General features: G+C 40.8%; 1 protein-coding gene and 1 long non-coding RNA gene across 3 annotated transcripts in view; one reads left to right on the top strand and one right to left on the bottom strand.

Moving 5' to 3' along the window:
• The window catches only part of tmem231 (transmembrane protein 231), a 70,977-nt gene that overhangs the window by 30,757 nt on the left and 20,740 nt on the right, over positions 1 to 19,480 (top strand). The gene's annotated exons all lie outside the window — the stretch shown is intronic.
• On the bottom strand, positions 7,827 to 19,082 carry LOC148395936 (uncharacterized). The gene is made up of 2 exons (XR_015859261.1): positions 16,642 to 19,082; positions 7,827 to 8,940 (listed from the first exon to the last, which is right to left on the bottom strand). It is a non-coding gene; the product is annotated as an uncharacterized LOC148395936 (long non-coding RNA).

Raw genomic sequence — 19,480 nt, 5'->3', positions numbered from 1 at the left:
TCAGAAATGTGAGAGGGGCAGGGCTCTGTACCCGTGCTTGATGTCTGAGTACACGTTGTCCAAAGTCCTTTCCCCTCTTGTTGGGCACTTCACGTGCTGGTGAAACTGTGGGAGTACAGTCTTCAGATTGGTCTTATTAAAGTCTCCCGCTATTATGTGAACACCATCGGGGTGGGCCCGCTGCTGTTCATTGATGGTGTTCAGCAAGAGAGAGAGTGTCGCGCTAGCGTTAGCATCTGGCAGGATGTAAACAGTGGTGATGACCACAACTGTTATCTCTCTCGGTAGAAAATAAGGCCGGCATCTAACAGAAATCTACTCAATGTTGGTGGACCAGTGCTTCACTATGATGCTGCTGTTGTTGCACCAGTCCTTATGTACGTAGCTACAGAACCCCCCACCTCTACTTTCGCCGGAGTCCTCAGTCCGATCCCAGCGGTGGAGAGAACGTCCTGCTAGCTGCACGCTAACATCGGGGATCTTCGGCTTCAGCCAGGTCTCCATGATGATGGGGGCGCAGCAGTCACGAATGTAGCAATTTCCCGCAAGCTGTAGTTCCAGATCTCCCGTCTTGTTGGTGAGGGATCTGGCGTTGGTGAGATACAGGCTCGGGAGGGGTGGCTTGTGCGGTCGGTTCTTTAGCCTTAGCAGGAGGTTGGACCTACGGCCTTGCTTCTGCTTCCTCTCCCTCCTCCGCCTGCGCCGCTTTCCAGACCCGACAACAATCCACGGGTAGTCTGGCGGTCTTGCTAGTTTGTCCGGGATGTTGTGGCTGTATTGAAATTCCCTCGAAACGGCAGTCTTGTGTCGGTAGCCAATGTCTACGAGGTCTTGTCGGCTGTAGTGGTGTACCGCCGAAGCAAAAATGCAAAAAGTCCCCAATTAAACACACAGAAAACGTAAAAACAAACACTGAAGGGGAGAGCCGTGAGCCGCAGCGTCTGTGCACGCCGCCATTTTGGATCTTAGTGCCTTCTACAATAACAATCTGGGAAATCATAACAAAATCAAGTAAACCACCAGTTGACCCATAAGGCAAAACCATCAAATTCACATGTGTTGGATAAACTGCCTTGAAAGACTGCTGTATTCCTTTATCAAGTATGTCTAATGGAAGAGGTGATATTTTTGTGACACACCGCAAGTTTCAAAGCATTTTCTTGTGAACTGTATGCTAGCATCATTTGGTGCTTAGAGGAAAATGACAAATACATTTCTGAAGTTTTTTGTGTGTCTAACAACTTGTTCGAAAAGCTATGTTTTGCCTCAAATTGTATAGTCCAGAGGCTAATTAATCAAAGAACCAAACCTTCTTATCAAATCAAGATAATGCTCCAAAAATATGGTGCTTTGGAGTCAATTTCTGATCTGGGAAAACTTCCAACAGCCTGTGACAGTGTTCTGATATTAGCATGTCAAGGTAGCAAATACTTTCCTCAGTATGAACAAGCTCAGTTATATCATTAAAAATCATGAGAATGTGCCATGCTGTTTCATTCAGTGGGATAGTTACCGTAATTGCCGGACTATAAGCCGCACCGGATTATAAGCCGCACTAGCTAAAATTCAGGGATATTTCATTTTTTTTCTTACATAAGCCGCACCGGACTATAAGCCGCACTTGCACACGAGTTTTTTACAAAGAAAGACAGTACATAGAAAGCCTTTTTAACGTTTTAATAACATACTTGAACATGTCTTTCTAAACATTGCCTGTGACGCAGCAGTAGTACCGCAGCAACGCGGAAGTGTGCACGCGAGTTATTAGCAAAGAAAGACTGGACACAGAAAGTTTTTTTTAAAGCTTTAATAACATACCTTAACATTTCTTTCCAAACACTGCCTGCGACGCGGCAGTAATACCACAACAACACGGAATTAACACAGCAAAGTCACTGAGACGCGGCGGTAATGGCGGCGGTTACACAGCAGCAACACGGTAGCACAGCACGAACAGGGCTGGTTAAAAAAAACATACCAGTGTCCGATTGGAATGGCGTTAGATATCCTTCGCCTCACACTTTCTCAGTCTCTTTCGTCGTCGGTTTTATGCATTTCTTCGAGTGTGAAGAGGTTCTGTTCATGCTAATCTTATTCATGCGCGAAGTGCTACATTATATTAAACTAGCGAGCGACACGTATAGCTTAAAAGCGGCATCATATTCATTTATTTTATCCCCCATAATGACGGTTTATGTATAAAAGCTTCCTGTCTTTGTGTTAACGTGGGTGTGTGCGTGATGCGCGAGACGATCACGTCTTCTTCGGCGCATTATCTCTTCTTCGTCTGTCTCACTCTTGCTTCCTGCTAGCGCGCCCCCTGGAGAGCGGAGGCCGTAAAAATCCATAAGTACGCTCCAGAGTAGACACAAGATAATGTCATCAACATCGACTGCCTTTGGCTTAAAAGCTGCATCATATGCATTTATTTTGTCCCCCATGATGACGGTTTGTGTATAAAGGCTTCCTTTCAGTAACGTCCGTCTTGATCGCGTGATGCGCGAAATGTAAACAAAAACTAGCGCGTCTTCTTCGGTGCATTATCTCTTCTTCGCCTGTCTCGTTCTTGCTTCTTGCTAGAGCGCCTCCTGGAGGCCGGAGGCCGTAAAAATCCATAAGTACGCCGCGCCGCCGTTTAAGGTTCAAAGTAACCTTCTGAATAAAATGCATTAAAAGTTCACATTCATTACAACCTGTTTTTGGTGAGCAAAATGTCAGAAGAATTGAATTTAAATGCTGATTGATTGGGTTTTAATACAATGCAGATTACTTCACTGGTTTCTTTTATATCAAACAAGTTATTATCAAACAACTTGTTCGATTTAAAAGAAACCAGTGAAGTGATTAAAAAAAGGAAAAACAAGATGAACTTAGAACAATTACAATGCAGATTGTCCAAACAGCGCCACTGCTTTGTGTAATCTCTGAGTGATATGGCAGAGTAAGAGAAAGGGTTTAGAGCACAGGTGTCAAACTCAAGGCCCGGGGGCCAGATACGGCCCACCACATCATTCTATGTGGCCCGCGAAGACAAATTGTGCATCAAATTCGTGTGTCATTACTAGAATTGCAAATTGTCTTCACTTTTAATAATAGCTTTTTTTAGAAATATTTGACCAGTTTTTACTCGTCTGATTTGAAAACGAGTTATTTGTCAGTTTGTTTTGTAGCTTTTACTGTATATAATAGTGTTAAGAGTAAAAGTGATCAAGTCATCACAAAAATCACGAAAAAAATCTTATATAAGCCGCACCTGACTATAAGCCGCAGGGTCCAAAATTTTGGAAAAAAGTCGCGGCTTATAGTCCGGCAATTACGGTAATAATGATGAGTGATAGTATTTTTAACAATGTTGAGTTTTCACTGGTGTTCCCACCGATGCTTTTACGAGAGGCAAAATTTGCTGGGATAGTTTTATCAGTAAATTTGTACGGAAATTGAGTGATGGACTTGTTAAGCTCTGTCAAGTACTTCTTGCGGATGAACACATTAAGACTTAGTGCCAGTTCCAAAGTAAATGAAAACAAAATGGAAATGACTTAATTTCACAGTGAAGGGACAAAGTTTCTTCACACCACAACAGTGTACCAGAGCAGGATTTCTCTTTCCCGACTGAACATCAAAATCCTAGATCTCTTTTGTTCTTGATGGAAAATCTCCTGAATGTACATATTTTTGCTGATAGTCAGAAGGGTCGCCAACACAAAACCTACAGATATAATGTCCACAAAGGTCTTCTACAAGTCCACTTAAAGAATGTCCCCTAAGATTGTCTGCTGAAACGCAAAAAACAATACCTCTAATATTTTTTCCAACCTGAGGCAAAAATGTTGTGAGATCCTTCAAAAGAGGATCAAGAACAGTTTCATAGCCACATTTTTTTTTATATTCTTTGCTTTACAAAGAAGAGCTAAATACATGGATGTTAACTGTGATCTCAGTTCAGGTGGTGCATTGGCTAGTACCCAGTAAACTGCTATGAATTTCTTCCGTGACATTCCAAGAGGATTGCAGAATTCAAAATAATCTACATACAGTATAAGTGAAATTCTAAACTCCTCATTAGCATGTAATTCATTTAGCTTGAAATATTTACCATCACGGAAAAATGCCAACTGTGAGTAGTCTCAATGTTTAGTCCATAAACTGTTTACAATGTCTTCCTTTTTCAACAATAGCTAAAAGAACAGACATGTACTGAAAGCTGCAATTCTCCTCTGGATCCAAAATATACTCTACTGGCTCAATTACACTGAAGTTGTGCTTATAATACTTTGCTCTCTTAAATTTAGAAGAAAAGGGACCGGCGGTACCAGTGTTCCCTCTAATTTTTCAAGTGTCTGTGCAAACACACAAGCTCCCTGTGCACACTGTGGACCACTGTGTGCAACACCAGATTCATTAATTTAATTAATATGATTAATGAATTAATATATTGGCAATGAGAACTTTAAGATCCTCGGGGTCGGATTTTGTTTTGTGTGACAGCTCATTCATTTTCTGTCGGTCTTTTGTGCTCTCTCGTAATAATGTACTGATCCCCTGTCCCATCTTGAGTCCTTGTTCAATTCTAACAGCTTTCAAATGACATTTCTGCTGAATGTGACGCTTGAGGTAGTCCAACTTCCATTCCTTCCATATTTTACTGTCCGTAAACTCGTTCGCCACTTTGGCTTCACTGCATGTTGTGCAGAGGAGACCTTTCTCATTCGAAAAAGAAAATCTCAGCCAGTTTCATCGTTTCCTCTTGTACTTGCACACACTCCGACAGCCATTCAATCTTAAAAGAACTGCCACATCTCTTATAAATTTTGGCTTGGCGAATGGATGTGTCGCTGCTCATTCGTTTCGCCATGATTAGCTAATTTAGCATTTGCATTGCTAGACACTGTCGTTCGCTAGCGAACCTGCACGGCACGGATGGGCAGGACACATGTTCAGGCACTGTCAAGCCTATGATTGGCTATGTAGCGTACGTGAACCATATCATATCATTGGCTAGACACCTATCAATTACTGATTTACACTACAAAAAAACACGGAAAGAAAATCATTCGTCCACTTAATTAGATTAGATTATGACTAACATTGGATATTAATCGGTCAGTTTATGCAAAATTTTATTTTGCGTGCAGCATGGAGTTTCTTGTCCGCAGAGACTGTGCGACCAGTGCGCAATTGAACAGCTGCGCAATTGCGTAGCTGCGCAGCTTAGAGGGAACACTGGGTAGTACCCAAAGCTGCAGTAAAAAGATTGGAGTGGCAGTTTGTCTACTGACTCACTGACAATAGCTTCATCATTAGCACAGTTATTCTTTGTACAAACCGGGTTCGGTTGAAGTTGGAAAATTGTGTAAAATGTAAATAAAAACAAAATACAATGATTTGAAAATCCTTTTCAATCTATATTCAATTGACACCATCACAATACAAAGCCAAACTCATAAACTTTTTTTTATTTTTCAAATAATAATTAACTTAGAATTTCATGGCTGCAACACGTGTAGTAGAAGTTGGGAAAGGGCATGTTTACCACTTCGTTACATCACCTTTCCTTTTAATAACACTCAATAAACGTTTTGGAAGAGAGGAGACTAATTCTCTTAGCTTCTCATGTGGAATTCTTTCCCATTCTTGCTTGATGAACCGCTTCAGTTGTTCAACCATCTGGGGTCTTCCCCGTTGTTATTTACGCTTCATAATGTGCCACACATTTTCAATGGGAGACAGGTCTGGACTGCAAGTGGGCCAGGGGAGAACCTGGACTCTTTTACTTCGAAGCCACGCTGTTGTAACACGTGCAGAATGTGGCTTGGCATTATCTTCCTGAAATAAGCAGCGGCGTCCATGAAAAAGATGTCGCTTGGATGGCAGCATATGTTGCTACAAAATCTGTATGTACTGTCAGCATTTATGTTGCCTTCACAGAAATATAAGTCACCCATGCCATGGGAACTAATGTACCCCCATACCATCGCAGATGCTGGCTTTTGAACTTTGCGTTGATAACAGTCCGGATGTTCCTTTGGTCCCGAGGACACGATGTCCAGTGTTTCCAAAAACAATTTGAAAAGTGGATTCATCAGCCCACAGAACAGTTTTCCATTGTGCATCAGTCCATTTTACATGAGCTCGGGCCCAGAGAACCCAGCGGCGTGTCTGGATGTTGTTCATAAACTTTTGCTTTGCATGGTGGAGTTTTAACCTGCACTTACTGATGTAGTGACGAACTGTATTTACTGACAGTGGTTTTCTGAAGTTTTCCTGAGCCCATTTGGTGATATCCTTTAGCACTCATGTCAGTTTATTGTGATTATTGTGTGTGGTTATTATTGTGGTCCCTTTTATTGTGTGTGTGATTATTGTATGTAGCGTGTGAAGGGATCGTCAGAGGGATCGAATGTCACGGTCATTGAGTCTTGGTTTCCGGCCGTGGCGCTTAAGTGCAGTGATTTCACCAGATTCTCTGAACCTTTTGATGACATTATGGACTGTAGATGTTGAAATCCCTAAATTCCTTGCAATTTTGCTTTGAGAAATGTTGTTCTTAAACTGTTCAACTATTTTCTCAAGCAGTTGTGGACAAAGTGGTGAACCTGGCCCCATCCTTGCTTGTGAATGACTGAGCATGTTTGGGGAGGCTCCTTTTATACCCAATCATTGGTACCCACCTGTTCCCAATTACCCTGATCACATGTGGGATGTTCCAAATAGGTGTTTGATGAGCTTTTCTCAGCTTTCTCAGTATTTGTTGCCACCTTTCCCAACTTCTGCTGGACGTGTTACAGCCATGAAATTCTTAGTTAATTATTAGTTGACAAAAAACAATTAAGTTTATCAGTTTGAACATTAAATATATTGTCTTTTTAGTGTATTCAATTGAATATGGGTTGAGAAGGATTTTCAAATCGTTGTATTTTGTTTTTATTTACATTTTACACAATTTCCGAACTTCAACCGAATCCGGTTTGTAAAAATATCACTCACTAATTTTGGAATATACTCAGTGGATGATGTGCACATAAACTGAAACTGTTCCACAAAGTCATCAACAGATCTGCTAGAGACATTGTAGATGCTTTCCAATTTTTACAAGAAAGAACAAAATGTTTTACTATTTCACCTGAAGTATACCTTCTACAACCCAAATCTAAGGTACTGTATTAGCCCGAATATAAGACGACGCTGATTATAAGACGAACCCCTCTTTTTCAACAGTCAAATTTGAAAAAAGACTTTTTGAACACCAAATTTAATTTTTATACAGAAAATAATTACAGTACATCTTAAACAAATGATCCTGTTGAGCTCTTGAAAGCGGCCGCTCCGAGGACCATGGAAAGCTTTTCTCTGATTGTGAGCATTTTTTAGGCAATCTTTTTGAGCTCTCCATCTCCGTACATTACACTCTGTGACACCATATTTCACAGCCGCTTTGCAATTGTTTGAAGATTCTGCCTCATTTATCACCATCATCTTGAAGTTTGCATCATAACTTCTCCTCAGCAGCCTGTTAACCTGGCCGGTCTTCGACCCACTTTTCTCTAGATTGTCGCTACGTTTCTGTTGGGGAGCCTGAGGACTGGGGGGTTGGCTCAGAAGGTTATGCTCGTTTCGCCCCCGGGTGTCGGTTAGAACACAGGAGGGAAGACGTGGTTAAGTTTTGATTGCTTTGCTGAATTATTGGCAAAAAAGTAACAGGCACTGTGGCTCATAGGGGCATACAGGCAAACTAGCAAAAGAGTATAGGCACACGTTTGGTCGTAAGGATGTGAGAGCAGGTGTCTGTAGTGTACATAGGTGAGTCTTTGGGTGTATGAATGTGATTCTTGTGTGTGTGGTTATTTGTGTGTGTGTGTGTGTGTGTGTGTGTGTGTGTGTGTGTGTGTGTGTGTGTGTGTGTGTGTGTGTGTGTGTGTGTGTGTGTGTGTGTGTGTGTGTGTGTGTGTGTGTGTGTGTGTGTGTGTGTGGGGCAGGGACGTGCGGTGAGAGGAGGCAAGGGAGGCCACGCCTCCCCTGCCATCATGAAAAGGGGAAAAACAAATTCAATTGTTTTTATTATAAAGTCATTTTCCTTTTAATTTTAATCATTTTGTATCATTTTGAGGATTGCGTAATCACACGGCTGCCTATGTTGACAGGCTATGCAGTTAGACAGAACTGCTCTCTGTCTTTATGTCACTGTTTAAGTGTTCAAACGCTGTGGCTATATGAACTAATTTCCGTAGTTAAGCTGGTGTATATAATATCTTGTGGTTTTTGTTATCTGTCTGTAGCGTTGTGTTTCTTCAGATGAACAAAACGGCTTTGAAAAGAGACCTTACGGAGGCTATGAAAAAAGGTTGTCCAGCCTTATGGCGGGGGGTGCTCGAGATCCCGGGATGCTTCATGTGCCTACCTGTAGAATAAGAGATCTCCAGTTCAAATTTACAGTGAACAACTGAGGAGCAGTCGTCCATTTGCTTCGTTTTACATTATTTATTTATTTATTTATTTATTTATTTATTTATTTATTTATTTATTCCGTTTTTACATTTCCTTTTACGATGGGGGATTACATATCCAAACGATTCTCAACGATGGATTTTCGGTCGAAGCAAGAGGTCATCAGTAAAGGAAGAGCAACTCCGGAGTTAAAAGGTTTGATTCGGACAACGGGACTTAGGAGCATGACTTTTCAAACAGAGTGGTGCGCACGATCGAAAACAAGTTTTTGATTCCATGTGCTTTATTGAGTGTATTTATGTGTGAAGACTGCTGATATGAGATTTTAATTAAAATAGTTCAAATGAAATAATGAATGAGCCACACTAGAGCAGCGTACCCCAACCTTTTTTGTGACACGGTTAGGTGCCGAACAAATTTTACCGGGGGGGTGACTTCAATGCCTCCCCAGTCATGAACCTTACTGGACGTCACTGGTGTGGGGTGTGTGTGGTTCTGCAACAGACAGAAATACAGCACGTAAGTTAACGCTCAACTTCTGACGTCACACAACACGACGGCACACATCACATAACTGACTGGACGTCACGTTTCCACTATACTAAATAACCATAAATGAAATACTCTTGGCAACACACCAAACAGAAGTCATCGAGACAACATCGAGACATGGCGCTGTGTAACAGCTACTCATACGATGCGAGGAAAACTTAAAGGAGCGCGCCGAAGCTATCAATCAAACGGCGCACACACACGAAACAAACCGCGATCAGACACACAATGGCACAACAGTAGACAGTAGTAACAATGAAATGTATATATTCACTTTGTGTCAAAGACGCACACGAGCACAGCAACACACTCAGTCGGTACCAGCAACTTTTAACTTGCCGCTGCGCACAAGCTCCAACAACGGCGATCAGCTGAGGGAACTCACGTGAGACTTGAGGCGCGGTGACGTAACTGTCCAACATTTTACCATCAACATAGGAACCTTTCTAACAGTTTCAACATTTTTTGTTATCTCTTTTCTTATTTTCTTCTTACCGCTATTTTTTATTTTTCTTCTTTGTGCTACCGCTATTTTTATTTTTATTCTTCGTGACAGGGGTTCGCTTTGGCCTGGGGAGTTAAGTTCAGCATTCACTTTACAGATATCTGGCGCCATCTAGCGTTGTGAATGGGTATAATGTCTAGACCCCGAATGTAAGACAACCCCCACTTTTTCAGTCTTATTTCAATGTAAAAAACACTGTCTTATATTCAGGCCAATACAGAACTATCCATATGACCATGCAATTCCAACATGAAATTCTCAGTATTCTCAGTAGCAACAGGATGCTTAGCACACACACATCACATCAATCTTGAAGTCTTTCCATGAATTGGACTTTCTACTTCTGTGTGTTGCATAAGTCCCAGATATTTTTGTCTTGAAATCACAGACGTTAAAAGCACATTCTACGGTTTCATGTTTTTTCAAGTTGGGTTTAATATGCTGGAAAAAGTATTTTGTAATGAGATAAAATGTGTCACATTTTTTACATCTGAAAGATTGCACACTGTCGCACTCTTCACTTTCCTTTGAATTGTGGTTTATGAACCTATATTGTAGTTTTATACACTTGATTGTTTTTTTAAACACTTTTCGTAATTTTGAACACTTTTGTAAATCTTTTAAAGTCAAACTGACTTGCAGAAACATTCTTATTGATTTAAATAAATAAATACATAAATAAATAAATAAATAAATAAGAAAATAAATATGAGTAAATATATTGTTACAATTTCCAGAAGACTTTTATGAACCTTTTTTGAAGTGTAAACGTGTCTGGCTCTTCTCTGCTCTTGTGTGCTGGCCGACTGACTCACCCCCGCGGCCCAGCGTGAGTGCATCCGCACAAGACTTTTATAATTTTATTTTTATACACTCTATTGTACTTTTAAATTCGTTATTGTATTGTAAACACTTTTTAAAACATTTTAAAGTGTCACAGCTCCTCTCTGCTCTTGTGTGCTGGCCGACTGACGCGCCCCCACGGCCCAGCGCGAACGCATCCGCACAAATGTTTTATAATTTTAATTTTATGCACTCTATTGTACTTTTAAATACAGTCAAACCTCGGTTTTCGAACGTCCCGGTTCTCGAACAAATCGTAATTGTAACGAAAAATTCGAGATTTTTTTTTGCTTCGGTTGTCGAACAAAATTCGGAGGTCGAACCTCGCAAGATGAGCCGAAAGGACCCGAGAAAACCCGACCACGCAGCCCGGATGCCGACTGACTCCATTCGTTATTGTATTTTCGTTACTTTGAGGATTGTATTAACCCCTAATCATGCCTCCAAAGAAAGCAAGTGGGAGCAGTAAAGCCATCCTAAAACACAGACCCTCTTAAAGCAATGCGACATTGAGCGCCCGGTGCGCTGCGGTTTCGCGATTGGACCTAATTAAGCGCACTGAGGTCCACTTAAATTTTGGAAAGTACATCAGGACTTTAAAATTATTTTCTAAATTTCAGCGACGGCTCTGTCACAATAATGTGACCAGCGCGGTGCAGTTGCGCGGTTGGCGGTGCGCTACGGTTGCGCGTCCGAGATGCGCTGCAGTTGCGCGATCGGACAAAAATGCGCAATTGAAAAAATGGTTAAAAAAGGCATTTTTTTTTTTTTAGTCTTGGAATGAATTAAAAATGTTTACATTATTTGTAATGGGAAAAATAGATTCAGAATTTGACCGATTCACTTCTCGAACCGCCTTCTGGAACGGATTGTGGCCGAAAACCGAGGTTTGACTGTACGTTATTCTATTTTAAACACTTTTTAAAACATTTTAAAGTGTCACGGCTCCTCTCTTTTGTGCTGGCCGACTGACGTGCCGCCGTGGCCCAGCGCGAGCGCATCCGCACAAGGCTTTTATAATTTTATTGAAAAACATTTGATTGTATTTTTAAACATTTAAACATTTTAAAGTGTAAATGTGTCACGGCGGGCGGCTCGGTGGCGCACTGCTTAGCACGCCCGCCTCACAGTTAGGAGGGTGCCGGTTCGATTCCACCTCTGACCCTCCCAGTGAGGAGTTTGCATGTTCTCCCCGTGCCCGCGTGGGTTTTCTCCGGGCACTCCGGTTTCCTCCCACATCCCCAAAACAAGCTTGGTTGGCCAATTGAGCACACCAAATTGCCCCTTTGTGTGAGTGCGAGCGCGGATGGTTGTTCGTCTCTGTGTGCCCTGCGATCGGCTGGCAACCGGTTCAGGATGTTCCCCACCTACTGCCCGATGACTGCTGGGATAGGTTCCAACACGCCCGCGACCCCCGTGGGGACAAAGCGCTACAGAAAATGTATGGATGGATGGCTGTGGATCACGGCTCTGCTCTGCGCTTGCGGTGCTGACCGGCTGATGCACCCCGGCAGCCCAGCGCAAGGGCATCCATACATTGCTCAGAGGCACGCCCTGCGCTTATTGCTCATTGTCGGCTAATGACAACGCAAATTAGTGAGGGATTACTGTATATAGAGTATTGTATTGGTTAACTCTGACCACTTGAGGGCAGAGTTGCTCTTGCTAGCTCATAAACAGTTGACTGTAAGCCCATCCCACATGGGAGAACAACGGAGAATGTAGTTGTAGTTATGGAGGAAGAAGAGAGAAAATAGCGAAACGGAAGCGATAGGCTTTCAAGTAGTTTACAATTGGGCAAACTATTGCTCTTCGTGATAGGGGTAGAACAAAACGATGGAGCCAATTTAAAGGGGATGGCTGTGAGTACCCAACAGACACGGAAGTCCGCATCACAAACCACCTCTGTCACACACGTAGTGTGTGCTTTGTGCCACAGGTTGAATGAATCGCCGTCATCTGACAAATATTGTGGGATACAGTGACGCACGAATACATCCCTTCTAAATAGCAAAAAAGTGACCAGCTCAGTGGCCTAGTGGTAAAGTGTCCACCCTGAGACTGGAAGGTTGTGGGTTCAATCCCCGCCCGGGTCATACCAAAGACTATAGGAATGGGATCCATTGCCTCCCTGCTTGGCACTCAGCATTAAAGGTGGGAATTGGGGGGTTAGATCACCAAATGATTCCCGAGCGCGGCGCCGCTGCTGCTCACTGCTCCCCTCTCCCCCAGGGGGTGGATCAAAATCACACGGGGATGGGTTAAATGCAGAGGACAAATTTCACCGCACCCAGATGTGTGTGTGACGATCATTGTGACTTTACCTTCTAAAACACAAACACGCATTTTGAGCTCCCACGCAACTATCTCTGTAAATAGCCCAAAATATTTAACTAGTTCCTCAAATGTGAAAATGTTGCTGTTTGCACAAGTTATCAAATATTTAAATAAATGTTTTTGCCATCAAAAATACATTTTCATTGTTTTAGTCCAGGTTTTATGGAAGGGAAGGGCTGCTGAGATGTTTGAGATGTCACTAAACCAAAAAATATTAGTGTCAAGGTCGCAGTTGTGCAGAAAATACGTCTTGCACTAAAACCTAGTTTTCTCCTTATTTTGTCTGAAATTGCTGATTTGAATGAAACCATGCTATTTTCAAATGGTGATAACCAAAGAACGATATAAGTTAAAACCATACTGTCTTTTCTAATTAAAGAGTGTTTCATTTGGTCCCACCCGTATATATATGTATGTATGTATGTATGTATGTATGTATGTATGTATATAAATATATATATGTTTAGTTTAGTTTATTATTTAGCACATATTAATATAGCAATAACAGTGCAAGGAGGGAGACGAAGCCTTGGGCTTGTAAGAAGCTCCACTCCTATTATATATACAAACAAAGTGCAGAACAAACAAAGTGCTGTGCAGTCAAATGTCATTCAAGTGTTTAAGAAAATAAATATATAAGTAAATAAACAAAAGCATTACTTTATCAATTGGAAGTAATGAATAATTTCTAAACAGTGGTGACGATGGTTCATATCTATTTGAAAAAGAGATTATTTTTAGGAACTTCTTTTGTAAGATGAGTAATTTGTTGAGGTATGTTGGATATGTGGCTGCCCAGATTATGTTGCAGTAATTGAGTAAAGGAAACAGGAAACTATAATACAGAGTGAGATGAGCAGAAGGATGGACCAAGGGACAAACTTTTCGTAAAATATCTAGCATTTTCATAGATCTTTTGCAAACCAAATCAATGTGTTCGGACCAATTTAAGTGTTCGTCTACTATAACTCCTAGGAATTTGGTGCTAGTAACTTGATGGATTTCGTTATTGTTTATGTAAATTTTGGTCTGTTCTTTGGGGTAAGATTTGTTTATATTGCAGAAGATCATGAAGTTACATTTTTTTATGTTGAGTGTCAACTTATTTGTTTTGAACCATTTTGTAATAGCGTACAATTCAGCATTCACACTTGCAATGAGGGAATTAAAATCATCATGGGTGGCAATGAGGTTGGTATCATCTGCAAATAACAAAGGGAGAAATTTTGAACAAGACATGGAAAAATCATTTATGTACACCAAAAATAATAGAGGACCCAATATTGAACCCTGCGGGACCCCAAATAGTATTTTAGATCTGTTGGAAGAACAACCATTTAAATATACATACATATTTCAGGGCAGAATCGTTCACTCCATATCTCTCTAGCTTAGCGATAAGGATCTTATGGTCGACAGTATCAAATGCTTTAGTTAGATCTAGAAAGACACCAAGAGCAAATTTCTTATCGTCAAGAGCTGTTGAGATATGGTTGACAAGCTGAAGCAGTGCATGCTCAGTGGAAAACTTTTTGCAGAAACCATATTGATGCTTATAGAGAATATTATTTGTTTCTAGGTGCTTTGCCAATCTTGAATAAACCAATTTTTCTAGAATCTTGGAGAAGCATGGAAGAATGGATATAGGCCGAAAATTACCATATTCATTTGTCTCGCCAGCTTTGAAAATAGGAATGACTTTAGCAATTTTTAGTTCTTGGGGTACAATGCCAAATTTTCAAGATAAGGAGAAAATGTGTGTTAGTGGGATTATTATTGAATGGATGATTTTCTTAATAAGTAAGCTTCTGATCTCGTCATGGCCAGGGGCTGAGTTTTTCAAGCTCATGACAATGCTGTAAACTTCCTCAACACTAGGAGGGTCAAGAATGGAGAGTGAAGGAAACTGCCCTTTAATTAGGCAACAGGGGCTTGTATCAGAGGTTGAGAAGCTAGATGCCAAGGTAGCGCCAACATTTACGAAGAAATCATTGAAACCATTAGAAATATCTACTGGGTTTGAATGGGTTCCATTTTTCCCCAGCATCTCATTTGGGGTAGATGTTTTAGATTTTTTGCGATGTGATAAATGGTTAAGATTCCACCAGAGGCTTGAGTAAATTTATCAGCATAGTAAGTTTGTTTGGTTTTCCTTAGTAAGACTGTAAATTTATTTTTATATTTCTTGTATGTTTCTATATTTATAGGGGTGGGATTTGCAATAGATTTTCTATAAAGTTTATTTTTTTTACGTGAAGATTTTTTTAGTTCATCCGTTATCCATGGTTTCCCTTTGGAGTTATTTTTACGATTAGAAATTAAAGGAAATGAGCACTCTAATGCATTTCTGAGTATTGTTAGAAAAGAGTGATAGGCTTTGTTGACATCTTGCAACAGGATAACCTCATCCCATGACACAGAGCTGATGGTAGATATAAAAGATACCATGTTTTTCTCGGTAAATTTGCGGAATTTCATTTGATCACCAGTATGACCTTTGATTTTTGGACCACTATCATTGTGGATGAAATTGAAGACAGGAAGATGATCAGATACATCACAGATCAACAGGCCAGATGTTTTTTTGTAGTCTAGAGAATTAAATAAAATGTTGTCAATGAGAGTGGCCGTTGAGCTTGTGATCCTGGAGGGTTTGTTAATAAGAGGGAAAAAGTTACTGGAGTATAATGTATTAAGGAAGTCTGCTGTATGTGACTGCTTAGTTTCAAGCAAATTAATATTATAGTCACCAAGTAGGACACGCAATTAGTTTTCTTTGTTTATGATTTCTAGAGTGGAGTCGAGGGCTTAATTGAAAGTGATTTTATCAGAGTCTGGTGGTCTATATATACCGTATTTTCTGGACTATAAGTCGCTCCGGAGTATAAGTCGCACCAGCCATAAAATGCCCCAAAAGTGAAAAAAAACATATATAAGTCGCTCCGGAGTATAAATCGCATTTTGGGGGGCAATTTATTCGACAAAATCCCACACCAAAAACAGTCATGAACGAGCAACAACAGGCTAAACGATAGCAACAACAGGCTAAACGATAGGTATGCTAACGTGACAAACACAAACAAAGAGCTGAGAACGGGCCTGATGTAACATATAGAGTGATTAAGGACAACTATTACATGAATAACATGTTTATAAAACCATTGGTGTCACTCCAATTCATTATATCCATCGATCATTCGATACGATAGCAACAGGCTAAACGATAGGTATGCTAACGTGACAAACACAAATGAGGAGCTGAGAACGGGCCTGACGTAACATATAGAGTGATTTAGGACAACCATTACATAAATAACATGTTTATAAAACCATCGGTGTCACCCCAATTCATTAAATCCATCGATCGTTCTTTGTCAACAATGGCTGCGCGTGGCTGAGGGCGCTTGCACTTCAAAATATTCCACAGGCTCATATAACGATAGATAAACTATATTTCAAATAACTATAATATAAGCAATAATATTATCAAACCATCCGTGCACTTTAAATCCATTAAATCCATCGATCAAATTCCTCGTCCTTTGTCAACATCGCCGCGCGTGCGCCCTGATGTCAGCCTCGTCTTTATTCCACAGATCTAGTATATAACTATATTGTAGCGTTAACAAAGTACAAGGATAGACGTAGGTTTGGTAAACGGCTCTTTATTCCACAAAACAAACTTCCAAGCGTGTGGCGGCGTGGACTTCCAGAGACGATAGCTCCATGGCAGAGGACCGGGCGTGCGTAATGGCCATGTCCGAGCCCCATGCACCGTTCGCGGACAGCCACTCGACCGAGCGCCGTTCCCCGACTCAGTAGAGTAGGACCGGGCGTGCGTAAAAGCCATAATAGTTTTTCAAACCTTCTATGTCACTCCAAATCCTTAATTCCTTTAAACTCTTTGTCCTCCGTGTCACTTAGAAATGATCACCGCTAATGATGCCGGTCGTCCTTACGTGGGTCGCGCCGCGCGGTGCCACTGACGTCACTTGAAATAGTAATCCATTGGTACATCACGGTTCTCCAAACTTTCTTTCTGCTGCTCGATGACTGTTTTCAGCTGCATATTTTACAACTTGAAGTTTGTAACTTGCAAAATATGACTTTCTTTTTGGTGCCATTTTTCTTAAGCCCACCCAGTTGATGAGTCACGGCCAACGGTGAAATTTAAAGCGCCCTCATCCAGTTTCGTCTGAAAATATATTTTTTTTTTAAATGAAGTTTTTTGTTTTATTTATTTGGTTGTTTTATCAAAGACAAAGTCTGCTTTATTGTCGATTTTTTTTTTTCATATACCAAGACACACAAAGAGATTGAAATTACGTTCCCACTATCCCTCGGTGAGATAGTACACATATCCATACAAGCAACAGAAAAAAAACGAAGAAGGCATAAACAATGAATAAATAGGAGTGTTGAATAAATGATAAATAAACAAATAATAATAAATAATAATAATAAATATAAGAGGAGCAAACAGACCGTGGACTTGGATATGGTGCTTTAAAGTGTTAATTGCTTTGATGTTTTCTCTATTTTTTATGTTTTGAATATGTTCAAGATAAAGATATAAAAGCATGTTAAGTGATCAACTATACTAAAAATAACATGGGAAGTGGTCAACTATACTTTTAAGTGATGTCTTAATGATCAAGTAAAAATTTGTGAGAAAAAACATATATAAGTCGCTCCTGAGTATAAGTCGCCCCCCCACCCAAACTATGAAAAAAACCGCGACTTATAGTCCGGAAATTACGGTACATCCAATTATCACATTTTTGTTGTTTATAAGTGAGCAAGATGAAAGTTCTATAAACACAGATTATGCTACAGTCATATCAAAATTAACACTTAGATCCTTTCTGGGAGAGAAATTGAAATTATCAATCACATACAGTGAGACTCCTCCACCTTGCTTGTTTGGTCTACATGAGTGTATAGGAGCAGTGAGAGAGAGGGTAGCTAGATGTATCATCCACCATCCAGGTTTCAGTAAGAGCTATTACTGAAAAGGAATGTGTTAAGGTTGATAAATAAGTTTGCATTCCATCATGATTTTTAGAGATACTCCGTACATTAAAGTGGACAGTGGAGAATACATTTGTTTGGCAGTGGCCAGGAGGAGTATTGCACAGTTTGTTAAACATATCTTCAGAAAAATATTCGCATGACAATTCAACAGATTTTAGCGAAGTGTAATTAGTATCTGGGTTCAAGAAGGACTCATAAATACCAGCAGTAACATTCTCTAGGTCAAATGAATTAAATAATAAAGAGTCTAGATTCAGTGCGACAGAAATTCCTGCATTATTGAGAGTGTCACTGGATGGCATGAAGGGTATAAGGGGACGGTCTACCTGAGTTGGATGTCCTCCCCGCCAGTTTCTGTTTGCCATGTTGTGCTCTGCTGTAATCCACCATTCTCGTCAGGAGGGTCCAATAGGTACCAGTTTATGGTCATGAGTTCAGCCATTGTAGATGTTAGGTTGCACCAGGCCATAGATCTTCAGTTCCTCCAGTTCACTCACAACGAGGGTTTTGACATCTTCTGGTGTTGCTCCGTTTGTTTTAATCCATACTTTGCAGTTTCTGACCCACGTTGCGAGAATCTTGTTTTCCTTCTTCAGTTTGTGTGCGTTCCAGGCTATCTCAGCATTCTTCGTAGTGAGGTGTTCATTTAGGTAAACACCCGTTCCTTTTAGTTTCCTCCCTTGCTTCAAAACATCCACTTTATGTTTCCTATTGACGAACCGAATGATAATTTTCAGAGCATCTTTTGGTCGTTTTCGGTTTCTTGGGAGTGTGTGACAAGCGGCAATGTTTCCTTTCTGGAGTTCCATATGCTTACTCTCGAAAAACTGTACTACCTGATTTTCAAGCGTTGACAGTTCGTCCGCTGGAGAGTCATCTGTCGAGGGATCCGGAGGACCCGCTGCCCTGGCATAGGAGCGGTGTGTTGTTTTAAGACCAGTGATTATGAGGTCTTCTTGTTGGGAGTACTGCTCCAGTGCATCTACTCTCCGTACAAGCGACAGGATTTTCTCATCTTTCTCCTTGGATAATTTCTTAAGCTCCGTTAGTTCAGACGTTAGCTGGAGCAGGGTGGCTTGCTGCTCTAAGAGTGTGGTAAGGTCTTGCCGTATCAAGTCAATGGATGATTTGAGTTCATCGTAGCCCTCATTTTTTTTGGGCGGCATGGCGTAAAGTTTCGAAATGAAAACCAGCAAGCCGCTACAACTCGCCTACCTCAACCTTGTCTGGAAGGGAGCTGTTGTCCAGGGAGGTGTCTTCGTGGTTAAGGCATATATATATATATATATGGAAAAAAAAATGCATGTATGTATATATATATATATATATATATATATATATATATATATATATATATATATATATATATATATATATATATATATAAAATTAAGTCCTCATCCCCCGTGGGTGGTCTCTTTTTCCCTTCAAGCTCGGTCCTCTACCAGAGGCCTGGGAGCTTGAGGGTTCTACGCAGTATCTTTGCTGTTCCTAGTACTGCACTTTTCTGGACTGAGATGTCAGATGTTTTTCCTGGGATCTGTTTCAGCCACTCCTCCAGTTTGGGAGTTACTGCCCCTAGTGCTCCAATGACCACAGGTACCACTGAAGTCTTAACTCTCCAGGCCTTCTCCAGCTCTTCTCTGAGCCCTTGATATTTCTCAAGTTTCTCATGTTCCTTCTTCCTAATGTTACCATTATTTGGGATAGCTATGTCAACCACAACGGCTTTCCTCTGCTCTTTGTCCACCACAACAATGTCCG

The sequence above is a fragment of the Syngnathus floridae genome, chromosome 6 (assembly GCF_059516105.1).
Source record: "Syngnathus floridae isolate MCC-2025c chromosome 6, RoL_Sflo_1.0, whole genome shotgun sequence".
Taxonomy (NCBI): Eukaryota; Metazoa; Chordata; class Actinopteri; order Syngnathiformes; family Syngnathidae; genus Syngnathus; species Syngnathus floridae.
Note: the sequence above shows the minus strand (reverse complement) of the source record. Positions and strands in the feature narration are given on the sequence as shown.